We start from the raw sequence: 23,626 nt of genomic DNA, 5'->3' as shown, positions 1-23,626 counted from the left end.
GCCATCACCCTCTACACCTCCAGGGAAGGGAGCGGCCAGCTATATTCTGGGTGCCCTGCCTGACAGAGGTTTGCCTTGTTAATGCTTAAGCAGGCCTTCAAAAGCAGAAAAACGAAGAGCAAGTCAATGACTGATTGACACAGCGGCTTGAGATGTCTCTTCATGACATGACAGAGGTAACAGATTTGTTTGCCAGCCTGCCTAAGGGCTGGAAAGGTTTCTATGGGTCATACAGGAGAAAGGGGGCAGAGGAGAGCAACCAGACAATATTGTCTGGGCTGCATCTGTGCCGTATCCTGCTAGAGCCAGGGTCCTTTCCTAACAACATCCCAAAGTAGTTCTGGAAAGGAAGTTGCTCTGTTTAGGAAAAACAAAGAAAAGAAAAAGATTCCTATCCCGATGACAAGTTTCTGCAACAGAATGGGTGGGAGATTAAAACTGCGTCTCTTTAGTAAGTGGTAAGCACAGCCTCTGCTCCTGAGGCACTGACAAACACAGAAGCGGGGGGGTGGGGGGGGAAGAGAGGGGTGGAAATCAGACCGGAAATAAAAATTTGCATCCCAGTTCAAAGCTGTAATTCAATGGACCTGCTTGTCCAAAGGAAAGATCTACGCTCGACTGGCTGCACATTACCCATTCCAAGAGGTGCCTCCAAAGCAGTCGCAACAAATCCACACACCTTCAAAGAGCCAAGGCAAGTTCCAGTAACCAGTGTTGCCAGCTCCTGCAATTTTATTCATGAGTCTCACAATATTTGGCACTTCTTAAATCCTCAGCTCCTGGAGACATGGGACTACATGAGGATCTCAGCTTCCATTTAAAAACAAAAAATTAAAAATAAAAAAGAGGAAATTTCTAGCCCTTAGAGGCAGAGAGAAAAAGCTCGAACCCCAAAAGGCTCAAAAAACAGAAGGCAAAATTATAAAGAAACCAAAAATTTAAAAATGATGAGAGCCTCAAAAATATTAAGGTATCCTCACTATTTTTGGGGCACTCGGCCCATGATTCTTGAAGGCCTGGGGTTGCCAATACTGAGTAATCCACCTAAAATGTTGACCAAAAGCCACCACTGATTGTGGCTATGGATAGAAAAATCCTGGCTAATTTGAGGAGAAGCATGTGTAAAATTCCTCCCAGTAACAGGCAGGCTTTTGTCTACTCAAGTGTCTACGCTGCATTGATCACATGGGGTTTGGATGGACAGCTTAAGGAGCTTGGGTATAGCAGCGCTGCCTGCCACCATGCGCCTGCCGTGGCCTGCTTTTAACTGAGGTTGAACGGCTGAGATCCCTGCTGCAGCATGAAGCTCTAGTCATTGACATGATAATTAAATCCAGGAGAAACAGTCCAAAGTAGCAATGCCTTTGACTGATACATTGGGAGGAGGAAACCCAAAGACACACACACGAACGTCTCCAGGGAGCATTGTTTTGTTTCAAAATCCCTGATTAAGCTAGGTTTTAATGACAAAAAAAAAAATCAAGAGCGGGAAAAAAGAGAAAAAAAATCCCTGCATTATAGGGCATAATCGAAACAGAAATTCTTGAAACTGCTACTTGCCTTCATCTGACTGAATGGAAGGAAAGCTCAAGATGGTTTCTCCCATCAGAATTCACAACCTCACCTCCTTAGCCCCGGGGCATCTCAGGGTCTACATTGCAATAGACCCTGAATGGCCCGTGACAGCTGACTCACAGGCTTGGGCGGGGGGGAGGGGGATGAAGGTCTCAGAGACCATGCTCCAGCCCAATCCCAAACGACCACACTGCAATTTTACAGCCTCACAGCCGCAGCCCAAGGCAGCTGACATGGGACAGCAGCGGGTGTTTTATTGCAGTGTAACCATACCCTCAAAGGCCACTAGGATGGGAAAGGACTAAGAGAGACAAGAAAAGGGGAAAAGCATTAGCAACCTGATGTCTCAGGTGCTGCTAAAGGAGTCATCCCACAGGCCAACACTGGCTTCGGAAAGAAACACGACCTGCTGTAGAAGCCGTGCTGAGAACTCAGCCATCACTGGGGAGGTTTAAGCCAGGCAAGACAAGGGAGAAGTTTTGTTCAGAAATCCATGGGTACAGATTTAGCCTGGAAACTGCTCTTCCTTAGATTGATTAATCAAAGTTCGATACAACAGAGGTCCCTTACCATGCCCACAGGAAGAGCACTGAACTACAGTAGAACCTCAGAGTTATGAGCACTTCGGGAATGGCAGCTGTTTGTAACTCTGAAATGCTCATAACTCGGAACAAAATATTATGGTTGTTCTTTCAAAAACATACAACTGAACACTGACATAATATAGCTTTGAAACTTTAGTATGCAGAAGAAAAATGCTGCTTAGTTTACATTTAACACAGTGTTGTACTTTTTTTTTTGGGGGGGGGGGGGTGCCTGTACTGCTGCCTGATTGTGTACTTCTGGTTCCAAACGAGGTGTGTGGTTTACTGGTCAGTTCGTAACTCCGAGGTTCTACCGTACTTTAATACTTTTCATTGCTGTCACCTCCCGGGGGAGGGGGGGAGGAGAGAAAGAGAGAGTATTCCAGTTCAGCACAAGGGAGGATAAACACTTCAAACTCCACATGCACCAGGAGAGAAAGCACAGACACAAAGAATCTCTGACAGCACAGAAACATGCCAACCTCCAAAAAAGATTCCCGGCTTTGGGTTCAGTCAAGACAAACGCCAACAAAACCACCAACTAGTTGTAAAGCAAGTTCACTTGTCAGATGTCTTACAAGCTGTAGATCACAACTTTTTAAGCAAAAGGCTCCCAAATTGCATCTACGCAGCTGACAGCAAACAGGCTAATTATATGCACAGAGGGTGCAGTTGCACATACAAATGTAAACACCCATTTTGCTTCCTCACATGTACCCATCCTGATGGACAACTCAGATGCCCCCCCACCTTTTTTTAAAATGTTGCCACTTAAAATTCAAAACCTATTCCTTTGACACACTAGAGATGTTAATCCATTCACGGAGTTAGCTGTGACATGCACAAGGTTTAGCAACATAAATGCAGCCCAACCAGGCCACCACAGTAGCAACTAAATGAATGCATGCTGACTCTAAAAGCACTCAGCCCAGTTCCCTTTCCCAACACAGCAGGGTTTCCATGTAATCTACCGGCAACATGGGCAGAAATTTTTTTTAAAGTCATGTTGATCAGTTTAATATCAAGTTTAAAACAGCAGAACCTCATTAATCTGCACCAATGCCTGGGAAAACCACTGCAAGTTACTGCATTTTGAAAATAAGCAAAACCATTTAAAAAGGGAGGGCAACATGCCACAACTGAACTCTATTCATTTATGATCAATAGTAGTTTAGTTATTTACTACACTATGTTGCAGTGTACTGGAGCCTATCAATACAACTACTACACCCTCATTTCTAAAATCTGCTATTAAATCTTTGCTGGGAGGGATGGGAAGAGACCAACTATTTGTGTATGTCGAGTATAAAGATGCGCACTTTAGCAATATTTCCTGACAGTGGTAACTTTAATGCAAGTTCTCCGGGGCAAGCACCATCTTTTCATTCTCCATTTGTATAGCACAATGAGGTTCTGCTGCATGATTTGGGCTCCTATGTGCCACTGCAGAACAAACAATAAAATACCATGGTGTCCAAAGGATCTTCCCACGATCAGCCCTGTCTGTCCAACAGCCATAACCAACATCAAGAAGAGAATTTTCTGATGGCTTCCAAGCTGAGGCAGAGGTTATGGGAAGTTTCAAACCTGGAGTAAGGTTCTTGCCACAGAAATGCTCCTTGAACAAACAGGGACTCTCTTTGGAAGTATCAGAAGCAGAGGTCAGAGTTTGTTTGGGTAGTTTTATGGCTAGTGTTGAGCTAATAAAGAGTTCAGTGACAGATTCAATTCTAAACCACTGGAGTAGAGCAGCATGTGTAAGAGTTAATGAGACTTGGAATATTAGCAGGACCACGGCTTTCCTTTATGGGACAGAGGCTTAATGAGACTAGAAATCGTTAACTCAGAGCAAAGATGCACATAATGAGGGAGAAGTGACAAATGCTTGTTTGGGAAGTGTAGCCACAGCAGCATTCCTGAGCCAGCCAAGGACAAGTCATTGTACCCTGAGCAGATGGCACAGACACACAGCGGTATGACATGACCTCTGGCAACCTTGAAAGAGGTAGACTGTGGCCTGAAGTCACTGCTGCTCTAGGAAACAAGAAATATGCTCTACATGTACCCACTTCCTTCAAGATGCATATCAGAGGGCTCATTGCTCCGATGTGCCACAAACTGCTGTGGCATCAGATTACACTGCAGGTGCAATTCAAGATGCTGGGTTTGATCTATTGTAGAAAGGTCTCCTTGGGTTAAAGCAATACAACCCCCTAGTAGGGACCTAGTAATACCAGTATAAAAAAAAAAAAAAACCTGTTAATACTAATAGAGCTATCCCCATGCAAGATCCCCGGCCAGACAACATCTCCCGTGATGCACCAGGGTCTCCCCTCTTGGCAAAGGGAGGCAGTGCATCATTTAGGTCCATCAACGGCTATTAGCCAAGATGGGCCAGGATGGAGTCCCTAGCCTCGGTTTGCCAGAAGCTAGGAATGGGCGACAGGGGATGGATCACTTGATGATTACATGTTCTGTTTGTTCCCTCTGGGGCACCTGGCATTGGCCACCGTTAGAAGACAGGATACTGGGCTAGATCTGACCCAGTAAGGCCATTCTTATGTTCTTATCATAGGAGATGAAGTCCAGCTGCAGAGACTGGCCCACAGAGAAGAATGAGAACATGAGACACCCAAACAACTCCCATGGAGCACTTCAGAATTGAAATATATTGGTTTTCTGAGAAAAACTGAAAAAAGTGTTCCAGTGTTGGGGCATTCCAAAAATCAAAGTTTTCTGTAAAAAGATGACTTTTCAGGAATATATTTAGTCAAAACCTCATTTTTCCACTGAAAAAACAATGGTCAAAAGCTTTCCATCCCATTGTTTTTAACCCCTGTGCTTCCCCCCCCCTCCTTTTTGGAGTAGGGCTCGGTAGGCTAAGCAGTTATGGGCTGAGGAGTGTTTTATGGTTGACATTGTATTATTTTGGTAAAAGATCTTCAACGTTGCATAGGTCTGTAAGCCAGGATTTGAAGACAACTGCACTGTGGCCATTGAAAGGCTAGATTCAAATTCTATACAGTGAAACAGACACCCATCTCTTGAAGAGGAAGTCTCAAAGTATTCCCCAAACATAGTAAGTACAATTCTGCTCCACCTCTCTCAGAAGGCTAATGTTATGCAGCCGATTTATTTATTTTGGTGGATGCCTTAAGTGGCTGCTTTAGACAGATTTCACTGCTATGAGAATCACTACACCTGCAACTGCCTGTGTGATGAGAATATATAGGGACTATAGAGAAGACTCGGCTGACTGCATAACAAATTGTTCTGACTTTTCAATGCACACAAAAAATTCACTTGACAAGGCTGCATGGTGAGGCCATTGTATTTCCATCTTTTCCTCCACCTCCAGAGTGGTGACCTGGAACTCATCATACAACGGGCCTGATTCTGTTCTCATGCCACTAGACGTAAACAAGTTACATAAGCATAGAAGTGGTGGCAGGGTTGGAGGGTGCGGAGGGGAAGAATCAGACCCTAGGTTAGTAAAGGCTTTGGGCTTGCCTGCACCTGACTTTACCTTAAAAACAACAAGGAGTCTGGTGGCACCTTAAAGACTAACAGGTTTATTTGGGCATAAGCTTTTGTGGGTAAAAAACCTTTCGAGGGTAATTTTCACTCCATGCATCTGAACACATGGTGTTTTACCCACGAAAGCTTATGCCCAAATAATCTGTTAGTCTTTAAAGTGCCACCAGACTCCGTGTTGTTTGTGTGGATACAGACTAACATGGCTACCCCCTGATACTAGACTTTACCTTGAGTTAATTAATTGCCAGTTAACTCTCAAGGCACTTAATATGTTTGTGAAGGCTGATGTGCATGGACACTCCTCACACTTTGCTCCAGGCTACAAACACTGTTTGCCTTAGGGATCAGCAAAGAACAAATGTTTGTAACTTCCTTGATCACACCTGTAGGGAGTGTCATCCATGCCATCCTTTACAAACATGTCCCAGTACTTTGGCAGTTAACTGGCAATTAACTCCAGATTAAAAAGTCTAGGGAAGCCACATTTGTGAAGTCAACCTGTCATGTTCGGAGCTACAAAGGTCCCCCCATGGAACCACAGCTTTCAAATCCAGATAGGTGTCTTTTTTTAATTAAATGCATCTCTGTGTAGCTCGAAAGCTTGTCTCTCTCAACAAGAGAAGCTGGTCCAATAAGATAGTACTTCACCTGCCTTGTCTCTGGAGTAAGACAGACACAAAATACAAATCAAAAATCCTATCAGCTATGGCAAAATATGTAGATTAGCCAAGAAGAGCACCTGCTTAACACTATATGGATGTCTAAGGACACATGAGGAGCAAATACTCCCCCACCCACCCCATGGTCATGAATGTTATCTTCACGAAAGGATAGTTTGGCAACTATAGTGAAAGTCATGGGGAAAAATCCTGCACCTCCCCCATCAACGGCACCAGAATTTCACTAAGGGAAATCATGAGATCTGGGTATTATGCATAGCTCTGCAGCAGACTGTAACTTGGGACTCTCCATTTCTCAACCTTGGTCTACTCTTAAAAGCTTTGCAGGCATAGCTACGTATGTGAGAAGTTTGGGAGTGGGGGAGGGGGGCAGGAAATCACACCCCTAACCAACACGGCTACACTGGCAAAAAAAAAAATCAAATATAGATGCAGTAATAATAGCAAAATATATATATATCTCCCTTATTCCATTCGGGGAACTGGTTTAAAGCTATATTGGCGAAAGAACAGCTTTTCCAAGTATAAGCTGAATCTCCACTAGGGGTGTTTGCTAGTACAGCAAAGACAAGCCTTCAGCTTTCACCTACCTAACAGGGATACCATGAGTTTTAATAGCAACATTTGTAAAAGTGCTTTGAAATTTCCAAAAGGAAGATGTCCAGAGTACACCTCATAAGAATTACCATACTGGGTAAGACCAATGGACCATTAAACCCAGTACCCTGTCTCCAACAGAGGCCAGTACCAGAGCTTCAGGGGGAACATACAGAACAGGGCAACTCTGGCGATATCTTTTTGGGCTTCTGGCAGTCAGAGATGTACAGTCACCCCATCCCTTACCATCTATTTCTAATAGCCATTGATGGACCTATCCTCCATGAACTTCTCTCATTCTTTTTTTAAATCCAGTTACACTCTGCCATGGGATGTGGTGATGGCGATCAGTCTGGTACAGAGGCTTGATTCAGTGACAGGTTACATCAGACATTCAGTAATTCTGCAATTTCATATTTTAGGTCCTTCAGAACACTTGGGTGAATAGATTTGAGCTTGGTGACATGACTGTTTTATCAATTTGTTCTAAAGCAAACATCAGTATGGGACAGTACTTCAGATTGGTTCACCCAAAAAGAACAGCTCTGGAATGGCAGCAAACCTTGGAAGTTGTGCCCCCAAAGACCCAGGAATAAAAGTGGGATATGGATGCACATCTTAAAGAACATCACTTGCATCAACTGGTGGGTTTCTTTATCATTCTCTCCTATAGCACTTGTTTAGGACAGTCTCCAAACACAGCCTTTCATGTGGGTTACTTGCCAAAGCCAAAAACTTCAGCCACTTCTGAGGCCAAAACAAAAAACAAAAACAAAAACAAAACAAAAACACCATCACCACCACCATTTGCTCCAAAATAAAAACAACGCTTCTCTACATGGGAAGGAGGCGGCGTAACTGATGAAGTGCCATGTGCCTCACAGCCTCCACGCTTGTGTGTTACATAAAAATCTCCACTGACTCGCATCACAATAAAAAGAAAGAAACTTTCTTGGCTCAGTGTAACAGGCAGAGTGAGCAGAGGCTGCAGAGACAGCTCATGCGAGCAAAGGCTCTTGTCATTGAAAGCAGGTGAGTTTCTAGCTTCGGTGTGAAACATCCGCTTGCCCGTGACACTCTGGTGTCAGAAGCCACACATAGGCAGCCAAACAAGCCCCAACAGCAGCCAGATGTGGAAACTTCAGCAATGCAGATGGAACTGTCACAAGTGAGCAAAATGAGAAAGAAATTAGAGTTAAGTGCCCAGCACCCAAAGAGATAATGGGAACAAGGGAACCCTTCCGGGAACAATAAAGGAGCTCTGGCTAACTGATCTGCCACCAAGCGGATGTATTAAAATGAATTTTATTTAGGGTTTATCTACTTTTTTTTCCCCAGCGTATTCAGAGTTTTCCCAACTCAAGACATAAATATTCCTAAAACAGAGGCTTTGCTGCAGCTTTCAATCATCTCTCTTGTTGTGTTCCCCCTCTCCGCCCAACACACCAGCATGGCTTCACGGAAATGTGAACTTGGCAGGCCTGCCTGCTTTTGTCTACAGGTACAGCTTAATGTGCTGCTGAAGCAAAACAAGTCTGCAAAGTTCAGTGTGGGAGGTGGAGGGGAGCAGATCAGTGACCTGGAAATAAAGCTGAGAATCTGGACTGACCTTACCTTGATGGAAAACAAAATTCTGGAGGAATTTTCATACTAGACGGGGCGGGGGGGACGGGACCACTAATTATCTAGGGACAGCTTTCCTACTTTCCAACAGGTCCTATAGCAAACAATTAACTCTGGAAACGTCCTGAGAGTACACTCCTATGTAGCAGTATGCCACTAGTTATGTGCCCATTGTTTATACACCATATATATAGTTTAATTACTCACTTGGGTGTGAGACAGTAACGCTTAACTGAACCAGCTCCTAATAACATCAGGTCAAAAAAGGAGAGGAAGGCACAGGACCACTCAAGCTTGGGGGTAAACACTTATCCAGAGCGGTGACGTATCTGCCAACGTAGCAGCCGGATGTTGCCACCACTAAACAGTGCTCTAGCCTGAATTTGTGAGGTACCAGAGGTAAATATTCTAGAAGATTGAGGCCAGAGACAATGAGCAATTTAAAAACAAAACCAAGCATCAGTGTGCCACAGAGAAAACTAGTCCCATAAAATGGCTGCCAGTTACCTTTTTATAGACTTTTGACAAAAAAAAAAAAAAAAAAAAAAGTGTTGTTTATAATAGCTTGTTAGAAGCTTGAGTAGTTAGGTTTTTCTCTACCTTTATTTCCCTCTTTAATCAACACTGTACTTCTATGATGCACATACAATTATAGTTTAGAACGGAGTGAAAACTAACATTTATAAAACTCCCATTCAATTTCAAAAAAAAAAAAAAAAAATCCTAAGTTTCTCATTACAGCTGTTCCCTTTTCTGCCCAGAGACTAGGTTTAGAAAGAAAAAGAGCATAGTAACAGAGTTCTAGATCCCCATCACCAGACAGACACACATGGCACTGAAGTACTGCTTCAGGTCAGACCCGGTTCACTGTGCTTTATAGATCTATGCAGGGTGAAGAATTCATCCATGTTACAGCCTGAGCTCTGGAGATGAGTGCCAACCCCCACATCGAACCACCCCTCTCCCCACCCCATGCTTTAAGGAAGTTTGGATCTCAACTTTGCTGCTGGAGGCCACTGCTGATGCTGTCCATACATGACAGAGAACCGACTCAATAAAGCCCACGCTGCGTGTAATTATGTAAATCACTCTCTTCCACAAGGAGAGGATAAACCAAGGACACTTGGCTAGATATTAACTCAACAGCCAGCACCACAAAAAGGAAATCCTGCGGGTCTCCCTGTCTTGGTATGTGTACACACGCTCAGCTCCAGCTGGGCCTGTGGTTATCAGAACACTAGAAACATCCTCTGCCTCCCCTGCTGGGAAATCTCCTCTGGGAAGGGTCCAGTCACTCTGGCTAATTTTGGTAGTCAAGGCTCCCCTCCTGACTTTGGATCCCTCGTGTCCTCCTCCATGCGTCCTCTCAAGTAAACACTCCTCAGCACATTTCTCCCCACTAAGCCTGAAATCTTTGTCCTCAGCCACATCTAATACCCCCTGCCCAGAGTAGCTCTTCTGCTCTGATCCTGCACCACTGAGGCCAACAGGAGCAGATCCAAGCCCTCTAGCTTCAGTGGGGACTTTGCTATGCATATGGATTCCCTCCTTGCCTCCCCAATTCCACAGCTAAGGAGAAGACGCCAATCCCCAGCCATTATAGCACTGCTCCTGGGTATCAGGTCACTCTGCTTCAGTCAATGGTTCCACCTCTGTTCTCAGACCCCTCCTTAGAGGAGTCACTCAGGCTTCATTACTGCCCCTTGCACAAGCTTTTCCTTGCTTGGCTGCTTTCTACCCTAAGCAGACTTCTTGGTGTCTAATCAATGGCTCTGCCTCCCTAGACACCCTCCCTGGTGTCTTCATCAAGCCAACTCCCATTTTTATCTCCACATCTATGCACTTCGGTCTTCAGGGCTGGGGTTTTAGGCCTCAAACAGCCCTGTCCTCCTGCATGACCCCGTCCTCCCGTATTCCTCTGTACTGCCCACATTCCTGACGTAATCATTTTTGACCTGAGCTCTCTTCCTCCTGCTGCTCCCTTCATCTCTAATGTCTGCCCTTGGCCACCACCCAACTCCCATCACTGCCTTCACCTCCTCCAGTAGCTTCCTCGCTCTGCTGCCACTTGCTGCCTTCTAAATCACAAGAAATATGGCCCCACCACACACACACACACGCTCCCTATCCATCTCAGAAATGCCCCTCTCCAGGGATCTATTCCAGACTGCTGCAATCTTTTTGCCTCCGTCTGTCTTCTTCCTCCATGTATTCCAGCAACAGCTGCCCCTGCCCCCTCTGACCCTTCCTCCCCCTGTAAATCTAGGAGCCTCCTCCTACAGAGCTTCTCCCATCTTTCCATCCCTTCTCCCTCAGACACCAGCCTCATGACCGAATGCTTTAAATCAGTCATACAACATCATCTTCTACAATTCATACACCTCTGCTGCCTCTGAAGTTTTTGTGCTAAAGTGTCCTGGGATACAGTCTGCATGAAAAGTCTTATAGAAAACACAGCTGCATGGTATTTAACAGCACCAGCTTTAGGATAGCTTCTTTTAAAGGCGTCACACCGTTCTGAACAGTTTCCTTACACTTAACAGCAAGCACATCTAAAGAAAGAAGAGAAAAGTTGCTGCCAACCCTTCTAAATCAAACAATATGGCATCAGGGATAAGAGAAAAATCTTTTGGCTCACTAAAGAGCAATGCAGGTTCAAATCCAAGCGTAAGTTGATATTGCCTACAATTGGTTCCCAAGCCAAAAAACACAGGCAAAAAGAAAAAAAAAAATGGAAAGCATTAAACAACCGATGCATTCACTACTCTTGAAAATGTCAGTGTTTTCATTTAAGTTATTATTTTTTTAAATAAACAACCTTCAGTTTCATGGCTCATAAAGTTAATTTGGAGTTACTTCCCTTCCCGTAACTAGCTAGCGCTGCTCTCCTTTACATTAGCCAATGTTTGTTCAACATTCTGAAAATAGAAATTGCTTCATCGAGCTAAATGTTATCATCATCGCCAGGGTCACCCAGGAGGCACATCACCTTGGCGCTTACTTCAACGCCCGTCTGCTTGCCCTTTTCCCCTCACAACCCAGTTCTCACGAAGAGCTGGTCTTTACTTACAACATAGGCTGACCTCGCTACATCGCTCAGAGCTGTGAAAAATTGTGTGCCCTGAGGGATTCTTCTGTCAACCTGGCAACTACCTCTCAGAGAGATGGATCGCCTACATGGACAGAAAAACCCCCTTCCACCTACACCATGGCATTACAGCAGCACAGCTGCGGGGCTGTAGCTATTACTGTGCTTTGTCGACAACAAACCCGACCGGGCACCTTCACCCCTTAATGGATTTTGTGATCATTGGGTGGTTCACCTGAGGATGTGCCGCAGAACTGGTGTAAACACACACCTAAAAACACTGGTGACCCCCGACTACTGATCTGGTAAGCAAGCTACTTTATTATGTTTATTTTGTTGCAACAGAAGTCAATTTTATATCTTTTTTTAAATATATAAGTGGTACCACACTATTTTAATATTATAGTTGGGGTATAATCAGAATACCTTTTTTAAAGTTCAAGAAGGTCTCAGTTATAAACACATATATATTTCTGCCTCAACAAATAACGCAATTGAAAACAAAATTTTTTTTATTAGTCAGATTTTGATTTTTATTTATTCGAAGAAAAAAATGTAAGGGGAAACCTCAGCATTAAGTAATATTAACAAAACATCAATTTCTTGTTTGGGTTTTTATGAACTTGTTTGCGCTTTTAAATAGGAGTTATAAAAATGTCATAGCAAAAATGTTTAAAAATAATTTACGCATAAAACTAACCAAACAAATTCAAAAGGTTTCCATCTTTGGCTCCCAAACACAACAAAGTGTAATAAAAATTTAAATACCCTCAAAGTGTTTGCATAAACTTGCATTTAAAATTTTGGTTTCATTGTCATACACTTTTCTTTTACGTTATGTTAAAGGGAAGTATTGATGGTTAAAATCCATGCTTCTAAATAGTTAATTTACTGGTGATAATTATTCCACTTTTAACTCTAAAAAGCTTCGTAAAAATTATGTTACTAACTCTTTTGCTAAAGCAGAGAATGTCCAGCCAGGGAAAGCAATACACCTCCTCAGAGAAGATTGTAAGCATCTATTCTAGCAGTTAAGCATTACATTTAATATACTAGTAATGCACCTCAAGTAAAAATTAAAAGCTATGCAACAATTTCAAAAGTATAGCTTGTGTTATAAACTACTTGGTCCCCATTACATTGTAAACAAACTAAGTCAATCTGTGTATTAAATCTGGGTTACTGAAAACAATGAGAAATGTAAACAAAACAAAATAAAAAAAACTAACTTTATTATGTTAAACTAACTAGCTGTTTAAGGTTGCATCCGACAGACCAAAGACACCAAAAGAGATCATCACGCAGCCAAACATCTAACACCACTCACTATATCTTCAACTGACTTACTCTGAAGCCTTGGCCCTCATTTAACCTTGCAGGCCTACATTTCCAGCAGTGTCTAGTGATTTGGTCAGAACAAGACCATTTGGTTTGGCAGGAACAGGATTCAAGTGCCAAGTATCTGAAACTCAGGCCCCTTTAAAAATCTCAAATTGGGCACCAAAAATCACTTTTGAATATTTGTCTATCATTCCACACCACCTGGTAAATAACTACAATAATCTCTTCCTTCTCAAAGGGTTGGAGGATTTGTTATTAGCTTGTCACGTACATTTTAAACGTGCAAGTGAAACGCAAGTGCTAAAATTACCACCTTTATTCAGGTTTCTTATCCAATAAATTAATTGAAAGCAAAACACTTGCTCAGTACAGCAGTGTTCTGCGATCACACACATTCATAAGAACTCAGGGTAATCTACAAAGTTATACAATTTTACATGAAGAAAAGGAAGACTTGTGGCATCTTAGAGACTAAAATTTATTTGAGCATAAGCTTTCGTGAGCTACAGCTCACTTCATCGGATGCAAATGCAAATGCATCCGAGGAAGTGAGCTGTAGCTCACGAAAGCTTATGCTCAAATAAATTTGTTAGTCTCTAAGGTGCCACAAGTCCTCCTTTTCTTTTTGCGAATACAGACCAACGCGGCTGCTACTCTGAAACCAATTTTACATGAGAAATTATTTACATACGGCCTCAAATACAGCAAAGCCTTGTATGGTATAAAATGCAATGACAGTTCATAGCTACCAAAAAAATATTGATTGACGGTCTCTGTCCCAGGCAGAACTGACCAAGCCCATCAAAAGCAATTAACTCCATTCGTGTCCCCATGAGACACTGTGGCATAGGGGTTCTCCCTACCACAGGGGGGCCCCCTTCTTTGTACCACAGGTATCACATTTCCTGCACCAGTTTTCTACATCCTGCCCGTATTTCCCTCAACAGAAATTCTCTTAGCTTGGCTAAGGTTTTGGCAGCCCCAAAATATCCAGCAGTTTTACATTTATGACAACCTCCTTTTTCAGCGTATCTGTCAACTCTGAGATTCCCCACTGTGACCAGAAAGCTTTTACTGTGGTATTTCGAGGGGATGCTACATTCGCCAAATGATTTTCTAATCAAACACTGTTCTAAATCAGGATCCTCTCTTTGGGAAGCTTTTAGTTGCTCTGGGGTCCCTTTCTGAAACCCTACATCCTGTGCTTCAGGGAGTGAACCAGGAACCCTTTGCACTTCTGCAAAGGAAGGGAAGAGACGAGATAGCCATCTCTTCCTGAGAACACTCATTCCTTTGAGTAACCAATTGCTTGCTCTCCCACCTAAGGCGGTGTTTGCCATTAGCCTCCCAAGGAGGCCATCAGCAATACCATGATTGTGTCCACAGCTGTTGTGCGACTATGAACTCACAGCATGGCAGTTTTTCCAGCCACCTGGCAAATGGTCCATTAGGATTCTTGAATCTAAGGGGCCATTGCCAAGATGCATAGTCTATTCTGACCCATACAGATAAGTGGCGAAAAATTTCCCGATAGATTTAACCACTGCCAGGAATTCCTATCACATGGTACAGTAATTCCTCTCTGGAGGACATAGACTTCTTCTGCAATAAGCCATTACCCTCTCAACAACATTTGTGTTCTTGTGTCACTACTGTCCCCAAACCAGGAGCATTAGTGACTGTAGGCAGACCAAGACAGGAGCAATCACCTGAGCCCTTTTCAATTCTAATCACATTTAGCAAAAAGAAAAGGAGTACCCGTGGCACCTTAGAGACTAACAAATTTATTAGAGCATAAGCTTTCGTGAGCTACAGTTCACTTCATCGGATGCATTTAAAGTGAGCTGTAGCTCACGAAAGCTTATGCTCTAATAAATTTGTTAGTCTCTAAGGTGCCACGGGTACTCCTTTTCTTTTTGCGAATACAGACTAACACGGCTGCTACTCTGAAACCAATCACATTTAGCATGTCCTTTGGAGGCTCCTCCTCACCCCCCATCCCACAGGGCTCAGATCCTAGGTCCCCTTCTCTTCTACCACTCCATCTTAACTCTGGGAAATTTCAACCACAAATTACTAACTCTATGCGGTCAACTCACAGACCCACCTTTCTACTCCAGACCCGTCTCCTACCCAAAGGGGGAAAAAACCCACTCTCCCTGTCTCTCTTCATCTCCTTGTGAATGCCCAGCCATCAGCTCAACCTGGCTGAAACAGAGATCTTAATCTCTCCCCAACTCACTCCCTGCTACCTCCTTTCTCAGTCACTGTAGGCAATACCACCCCACCTGCCCATCCCCCTACATACACACACATTCATCTCTGCGATAATCCACTGCATTTATTTGCTTTCGATAACGCAGGTAAGTTTTCCAAAAGCACTGGCTGTAACTCCACATGGATTTCCAGTGTAAAGCTGTCATATGTTGTGCTGCTCTTCTTTAGTATTTCAGTGATCTCAAAACTCTGAAAACAATCATGCTTACAGCAATCCCCCTCCAGGTAGGTATTATATCCATTATACAGCTGGGTAAGCAGAAGTAGAGAGGTTAATTGACCTCCCCTAAATTCTTTAACGAGTCAGCAATCATGGGGGGGGGGGGAGATCCTGGCCAATGAAGTGACAGTTTTGCAACTGACACCAATGGAGATTGGACTGCATGAAGTGATCCTAACTCTCATTCCCTGGCTTATAAACTTTTATTAATATTATGCATCTATTCTTCTTCAGAGCACGCTGCAAGCTAACACTGGATATATTCTCACCCACCCTTACAAATCCTAGGCTAGCAGCAAATGGGAACCTCTATCCGACGAAGTGAGCTGTAGCTCACGAAAGCTTATGCTCAAATAAATTTGTTAGTCTCTAAGGTGCCACAAGTACTCCTTTTCTTTTTATCCAACTATGCAATGCTTAGAAGTCACATTAGCATCTATACAGATTTATCAAGGTTACTGATAATCAACAGCAGATAGCTAAACCTTAACAGCTGGTGTTTTCCTGGCTCGCACACTGGAGCAGAGGTCACAGAAGCATTCAAATGAGATTGGGGGGAAATAAAAATCAGAGATAATCGCCTAACTAAAGCATCAGCATGGGTTTTTTCCATACAAAATTCTTTAGCTGAACACAAAGTTAGGTCAGATCACACCTTGACTACAAACAGAATTGTTTGCAATCCTGCCAAGTACCTTCCAATCACATGCAGAGTATACAGAGCTTACTGCAGTGGAAACAGGGCTAATCTCACTGGGTCAAAATGTAACCTCTAGCCCCAGGCACAAGAAGCCACAGGAGGGATAGACAGTCATGCAGCTTCTGCTGCTCCAGCCAGTCTGGCGTGAGCCGCAGTTGGCTTCGCCAGAGAGAGTCTGCTCTTTGTGCATTATCAGGGAACAAGAGCACGGTCAGGAGAGAGAACAGGAGATTGCCTTTTTTGTCAATTTTCATTTTATCACTCCAGAGATTACAGTTCAAAAGTGGAATGTACACTTGTTGCCCACAGACACCATCAGACCAGCCCTGTTTACTCATCATAAATATTTACATATCAGCCACTAAACTCAACATTTGCTGATAAGTGGGCTCAGTATTCTCATTTCTATATGGATGAGAACTGCCCAACAGTGGCCGTAACTGCTCTTTTCTCTAACACATCTAAAAATATGTAATGCATCAGTGAGAAACTTTATTGGGTCTAGATTTCCACTTGGCTTTGACACAGATTAGTGTCTCTGGGATCTCATGTAGGTATAAAGCCAGGAGCTTCAAATATACATGACAGTAACAGTCTGAAAACAAACAACAACAACAACAAAAGAGCGACACACAGCCATAGAAATAAGAACTATGGCTAAATATTAAAGGACAAAATAAAGGGCCAGCTATTTACCTGCACATCAACAATGCATCTTGCATCACAGGACATGCTGCCAAGTCAACTGCATTTCCCTGTGTTCCGCTTCCAGTTTCAAAATCACTTCAATATCTTTAACAGACCTTAAAAACACACCCTGGGGTCCATGAACTGCAGTTCCCAGCAAGAATGTCACAGGCAGCCATTTGGAAGAGAGAAATCTGGGTGGAAAAGGAAGGGGACCAGCACTTGTTGGTTGAAGGCACAGAAGTGACACAAGGTCACAAAATGCATCCGATGAAGTGAACTGTAGCTCAAGAAAGCTTATGCTCAAATAAATTTGTTAGTCTCTAAGGTGCCACAAGTACTCCTTTTCTTTTTGCGAATACAGACTAACACGGCTGCTACTCTGAAAGATCACAAGGGTAAGAGAAGAAGAATCAGTTTACCAAAAGCAACTTTCCAAAGTACCACAGAGCGCAGTTCAAATGAAAGGAAAGCCTGCAGCATTCCCGCTAGAGGAAGCTTCACTGTCTCTTGAAAAACGTCCTAGTTCAAAGCGGCTTTCAACTGTAATTTTGATTTTACACAACAGCCCCTCAGTTACACAGAGACACACCCACACACACCTGCCTAAAGCAAGCATTCCTCAGTTCATTTGCTCCCACAATTCACAATGATCTGCTCTGGATTCTGAGCCTATTAATAGTTCTGTGTGGTTTCTCCTCTCCCTCTCCCCAGCTCATATATATTTCAGCCAGGGTGTGGAAGGGAGAGCAGAGGCCCTGCCAGTTCATGCTTTTCCCTCTAGGATGCTGTATGGGCAAGTTCCACTCTGCTTGTGCAGATGCCAAGCCTTTCTCCCCAGTTAATGCACCGTGCCAATTAACAGGGGCTATAACAAACTCCCCTAGCGTTGCCTCACCCCCACCTCATCCTTTCCTTATGGAGCGTTTGGGGTGGGGAGGAAGATCAATTACATCGACGGGGGGGGGGGACTAGTTCTCTCTCTCTCCCCTAGGGAGGTCCTTTTTAAAAAAAGGATATATAGATATATATAGATAGATAGATATAGATATAGATATCCTTCCTCTTTCTAAAGCAGGAGTTAGCCAAGCAGTTGCTCAGCGGATCACCCCCAGGTCTCGCTCCGGGGAATCCCAGCCTAGATGAGATGGGACTGATGGGGGGGTCCTGCCACCCCGGGACATGCATACCATGTTTTAGAAAGAGCGGGCAGACCACCTACCAAGATCTGGGGCAGGAAGGGCTGCCCGGGAAAAGTCTGAGTTCCCCTGCGCGCTTTGCAGACACACGCCAATCTTGGGGGGGGGGGGGTTGTTTGGGGTTTGTTTGTTTGTTTAAAAAAAAAAACAACACATGCATTTAAAGTGACTTATCCATTCAGCTCCGTCTGGCATGCAAACACCCCCCGCCCGCCCCCATCACACACCAGCCAGGAGGGATTCCCCCCCCCCTCCTCCTCCTCTCCCCCTTCTGCTTGTTTTGGAGAAAGTAAGTCTGGGGGGGGAACCCCTCCCCCCCTTACCTAGTGCCTTTGCTAATCGCTTCTTCTTTCAAATCTTCCTCCTTCTTCTCCCCTAGTATAACGAGGATCCGTAAATTAAGAACGGGGGGGGGGGGGAGTTTGGGAAGGAAATGAGCAAGTGTGTTGGGGGGGGGAGAGAAACCAACCCAAATATCCCCTGGATCAATTGCTGGAGGAGGAGCGCGCTGCTCGGTGTCTCTCCCCTTCCATCTGCTGCGGTGTTTATAAATCCAGAGCCCGGGGGGAGGACGGGGGGGGGGTCTGTTTTCCCCGGAAACCTCCCCTCTCCTCTCTCCCTTCCTAAGATGTCTGTCTGCGGCTGCTGCTCTCGCCTCCGGAGCCTTTGCAAAGGAGCAAGTTTGTGATCCGCCTCTGGCGGCGGCTGCAGGCTGCCTGCTCCTCCCCTGCGATCCGGCGTGGGGAGGGAGCGGGGGCAGAGCGCCTGCGAGCAGCGACCCCCCCCCCGCCCCAAGCTCCGCAGCCGCCCGGCTTGCACCAGGCTCGCAAGAGCCGAGTCCCCGGGTTCTTAAAGCGGCCAGCGCCCGCTGGGCCCCTTCCCCCGCCGACCCAGCGCGGCCACGTTGCCTCTCTGCCAGCGGCCGGGCTCCCTTCCCTTTTATCGGTCGGGTTTTATTTTTCTCTCCCGCCGCAATTCGTTGGTTTGGTTTGTTTGGTTTTTTTTTTTTTTTTTGCAGAGCGGGAGGCATTGCAGACAGCAGGGCACGGCCCCCTGCTCCCCACTGACCTGCCCTCGGCACTGGGCTGTTTACAAGGCTGAAATGAGACATTGCACGGGGGGCGGGGGGAGGGGGTAAATCTGGGAGCCAATTCTGCTTAAAAAAGAGAGAGAGAGACATTGTAAAAAAAAAAAAAAAATCTGGAGGATATCATGAGAACTTCGTTTGGGGCCCCGATCCTGGGTTCGTTCCGAACCGACTGCCCTTAAGAGTTGCAAAAAGCCTCAGCGCCAAGTAGTGATCAAAGCCCGCAACTTCACCAGCAAGCGACCAACACTGATTGCTTACAAAGGGGACCATGCAGTGTTGGGCCCTGACAAGCCGGCATGTGGTTACCTTTAGTCCCACGTTGCCAACTCTCCTGATTTTATTGCCCGTCTCATGATAACAGGTTTCAGAGTAGCAGCCGTGTTAGTCTGTATTCGCAAAAAGAAAAGGAGGACTTGTGGCACCTTAGAGACTAACAAATTTATTAGAGCATAAGCTTTCGTGAGCTACAGCTCACTTGAAGTGAGCTGTAGCTCACGAAAGCTTATGCTGTAATAAATTTGTTAGTCTCTAAGGTGCCACAAGTCCTCCTTTTCTTTTTTCGTCTCATGATAGTTGGTGTTTTTCTTAAAGGCCCAGCTCCTGGAGTCAAATGATTTCATGAGATTCTTAACTTTCTTTTTTTTGTAAGTACTTTTCTAGCCCCCACAGTTGCAGAGGAAAACCTTGGCAATGTGAATCAAGTGCATGCTAAAAGCTAGGTAGCCAGAGAACTTTTTTTTTTTTGGGGGTGGAAACCTCCTTTTGTTAGTAAAATAATTATTAAAATAATTATAATTTAATTATAATATAATATAATGTAATATAAATATAAAAATATAATTTAATATAATTAAAATAAAAAGAATTAATAACACCTAGCTCTTATATAGCACTTTTCATGAGTAGCTCTCAATCCTTTACAAAGGTCAGTGAAAGTCGATCATGATTTTTTGGAGGCATGACATGATTTTTGAATGCTTGCGGTTGACAACACTGATTTACACACAATTGGGGCTACTTGCAAGCGTGTTAAATGTGTATGTGTCTGCAGGATAGGGATCTAACTCACATGCATAAGTATTGACAGAATTGGGCCCATGGTTGTAATAATATTTCCAGACACAGTCTGTGATTCTGCAAGCTTCCTCCGCAAAGAAAACCCCATTTATTTCAGTGAGAATTGAGGCTTCTAATTAACATAAAAAATCAATTCCAACATGTCCAAGTAAAACTTTCACATGCATTTTAAGAAACTAACAGTTCACACAAGGTGTTAAAGGAGCGTTTCAAAAAGTTCTGTCTGATTGCAGTTTATTTAGTTTGCCAGTTTTTCCTATTTGGTCATTTCCTTTTAGCAGGCACAAAACCTTTCTGTTTAAAGATACGTCACAGCTTATGCTGGGGGGAGTGAGGGGGGAATGCAAAAGAGGCCTTAACCATTGGACTGGTTACATTGCTTTATAGTTTCCAAACACACCTCTGTCAGCTGTTGTCAGATTGTTTTACAACAGTTCAGCACATCTGCAGGGAGAAGTGAAAATCACTGCAGAATTTTCAGGCAAAAAAAAAAAAGAAAGGCATGCCCCTGTTTAAATAACTGTGTAATGGGACAGGGGGGCATAAACTTACCAACCCCAGGAAATTCAAAGTTATTGTCACCATCCTCGTGAAGTTGTGAGTGTGAGGGAGGAAACTTTAGGACTTGATTTTCACAATTGTTGAGTACCCACAACCCCATCTGAAGTCAGTGGGAAACGCAGGGTCTCAGCACCACTGTACAGAATATAATGAGAGAAATTCTGCCCTGGAATACACACATTTATCTTCCATTGCCTTCAGGGGTATCTAACAATCAATGATAATAATACCTAGCTCTTTACAGTACTTTCCATCAGTAGATCTCAAACCACTTTACAAAGAAGGTCAGTATCATTATCCCCATTTTACAGACAGGAAAGCTGAGGCACAAAGAGGCAAAGTGACTTATCCAAAGTCACTCAGAAAGGCCAGAACTGGGCACTTCTGTCTTGAATCAGAATTTCCTGGTTTGGTTGGTTTGTGCCCCAAACTGGACATTTTGGAAAAACCAGGCAGTTTAACAAAAATTGAAATTCAGAATATCACAGAGTGAGGGAAAAAGCCTACTTCTGAATCATCTCTTCAGCTCATTCCCATCAATTGGAATTAATCCAGCCCACCCCCATCTTCCAGTTTTTCCACCATTATTTCATTTTCTGGTGCTCCACTCACCCCCATCTTCCCTAACTTTGGCCCCAATCCTGCAATCCACAAGGAGTTCATAGCAGGAGCAGGGCTTGCATGTGTTCCTCTGCCGCAGGCCAGCACAATCAGACATGACCTATCATCATTTGTGCCAACACTTTGTGGACCTCTAGAACTAAGAGCATAAGTCTCCATCGCTTGAGTTAAACAGACAGGGCTCTATAGCTTGGGGATGTACCAGCCTCACATCCTCTGTGGACCAAGCACAGACGAGGGTGGGTAACACACCCTGACCAGTAAGTTACTTACAGCAGCTGGTGTAGCATGCGGCCTCTTAATCCCGGGCCTGTGGTTTCCGGCAATATTAGCTACCACTGAGCACACTCGGCTCCTAACAAACAGTTAAACTAAATTACTGTGCCATCACGGTCATTCATTATTTAAAATGTACACATATCTGTCATTTTTACGGCCTGACCCTGCAATGATCTCCGCATGGTGCAAGCTGTGGAGAGCTCACGGCAAGATCTAGGCCTAAGTCTTCATTTCGGAGTTTACCGGAATAAGGATAGCGGAATTGAACTAATCGTTAACAGACTATTAGCCATCTCAAGCGGACTTTTGTGAACTCTTTGCCGTTCCATCTTTAATAAACTCAAACTCGTTTGCTGAAATATTTAAAGCAGCTCTTTTCCTTTGCAAGAAATATAGGGGTTGATAGGAGTTTGGACCGGGGAGTTTTCCCACCCACTTTAATGAAAGACAGAGCAAGCCCGTAATGTGTTAACTACTTTTTATATGACTTTTCTGTGATACGCTAGCAGCGTCTTCTGCTAACTTTACTTGGATCCTAATGTCAGCGAGGCCCTGATCCTGCAATGAGTTTATGTGGGTATAGGGGTCTGCCAGCTGTTTTTTTCTTCTGCTGATAATAGCTCATCTTAACTAATTAGCCTCTCACAGTTTGTATGGCAACTTCCAACTTATCTGTACATATATATATTTCTTCTTACTATATGTTCCATTCTATGCATCCGATGAAGTGGGCTGTAGCCCACGAAAGCTTATGCTCAAATAAATTTGTTAGTCTCTAAGGTGCCACAAGTACTCCTGTTCTTTTTGCGGATACAGACTAATACGGCTGCTACTCTGAAACCTGTCATTACAGGATTGGGACCTCAGAGGGACTCTCTCCCTGGCTTCTTGAGTAATAATAATACCTAGCCTTTTTCATCAGTAGATCTCAAAGTGCTTTACAATGGAGGTCAGTCTCATTACTTCCATTTTACAGAATGGGAAACAGAGAGGCACAGGCCAGCAGCAGAGTTGAGATAAGAACCCAAGTCCCTTTCCAGAGTGCTAACCACTAAGCAACGCTGCCTCACTAGTAGAGTTGAATGGGAAGTCATCACCAGGCAGAAATGGGAGGGGTCAGCATCCTCTCCCTTAGGACTCAAGAGTTAAACTTTGGAGCCCACTCCCAAAGGTCAGCTGGGACCAGAATCTCAGCTGGTATAAATTGGCATAGCTTCATTGTAGTCAATTGATTTTCACCAGCTGAGGATCTGTTTCCCTGCTCCCCCCCCGATGTCCTATCTCCTTGTCCCATGTCTAGCTGAGGGCTGGCAGCTCCCTATTGCAGTTTCCAAAGTTTGAAGCAAGGTCAGGTGGCCCTTGCAAACCACCGTTTCCTTCAATTCCACTTAGGCATGCAGCCAGCAATGCTGTCTGAGTGGCTGAGATATTGGCATGCTGCATATTCAACAGCAGCAATTGGATTTCTGCAGAAGCACTGGGGTTTATCTGTGTTATTTCTGCTTCTTTCAAGTAGTTTTTGCAGCAGGAAAGTACCTGCTGCTGGGGTGGGGGAGAGGGGGAATAAGCTGCAACCTGTTTGGAGTATTCCTTCCCCCACTGCCCTGGCAGGCACTGGGTACAATTGTAACAAAGGAGGGGTACTTTCCACTACTCAGGAGCAGTCTCCTCACCTTTCTTTACAAGATTAGGCAACACTTTATTTGACTTGCCTCTGTAAATTCTAACCTAGAGTAAAAAGCAAAGATGGAAAGAGGAGCTGGCACTGGGATCTGGATCAGATTCATTTCAAGGAATGATCTGGTGGGGATTTAGGTTTGACAGTATCGGGGGCCAGGTGGAAATGTGGCAAGATCAGACATTTGAGAGATTTCATCATCTTAGACCAAA

General features: G+C 44.2%; 1 protein-coding gene across 34 annotated transcripts in view; it reads right to left on the bottom strand.

Annotated features, from left to right (window-relative positions):
• Positions 1–18,934, bottom strand: part of NCOR2 (nuclear receptor corepressor 2) — a 419,584-nt gene extending 400,650 nt beyond the window's left edge. For 26 of the 34 annotated variants that reach the window (XM_043497693.1, XM_043497699.1, XM_043497706.1 and 23 more), the window contains exon 1: positions 18,432–18,908. The gene's annotated coding sequence lies outside the window, so the exon portion shown is untranslated. Of the gene's footprint in view, positions 1–18,431 lie in introns of all 34 variants that reach the window. The other 8 variants (XM_043497677.1, XM_043497691.1, XM_043497697.1 and 5 more) reach the window with 5 other exon arrangements.
• Between the last annotated feature and the right edge of the window lie 4,692 nt (positions 18,935–23,626).

Source organism: Dermochelys coriacea, chromosome 15 (genome assembly GCF_009764565.3).
Source record: "Dermochelys coriacea isolate rDerCor1 chromosome 15, rDerCor1.pri.v4, whole genome shotgun sequence".
In the NCBI taxonomy this organism is placed as follows: domain Eukaryota; kingdom Metazoa; phylum Chordata; order Testudines; family Dermochelyidae; genus Dermochelys; species Dermochelys coriacea.
This window is presented reverse-complemented; position numbering and strand designations above follow the sequence as displayed.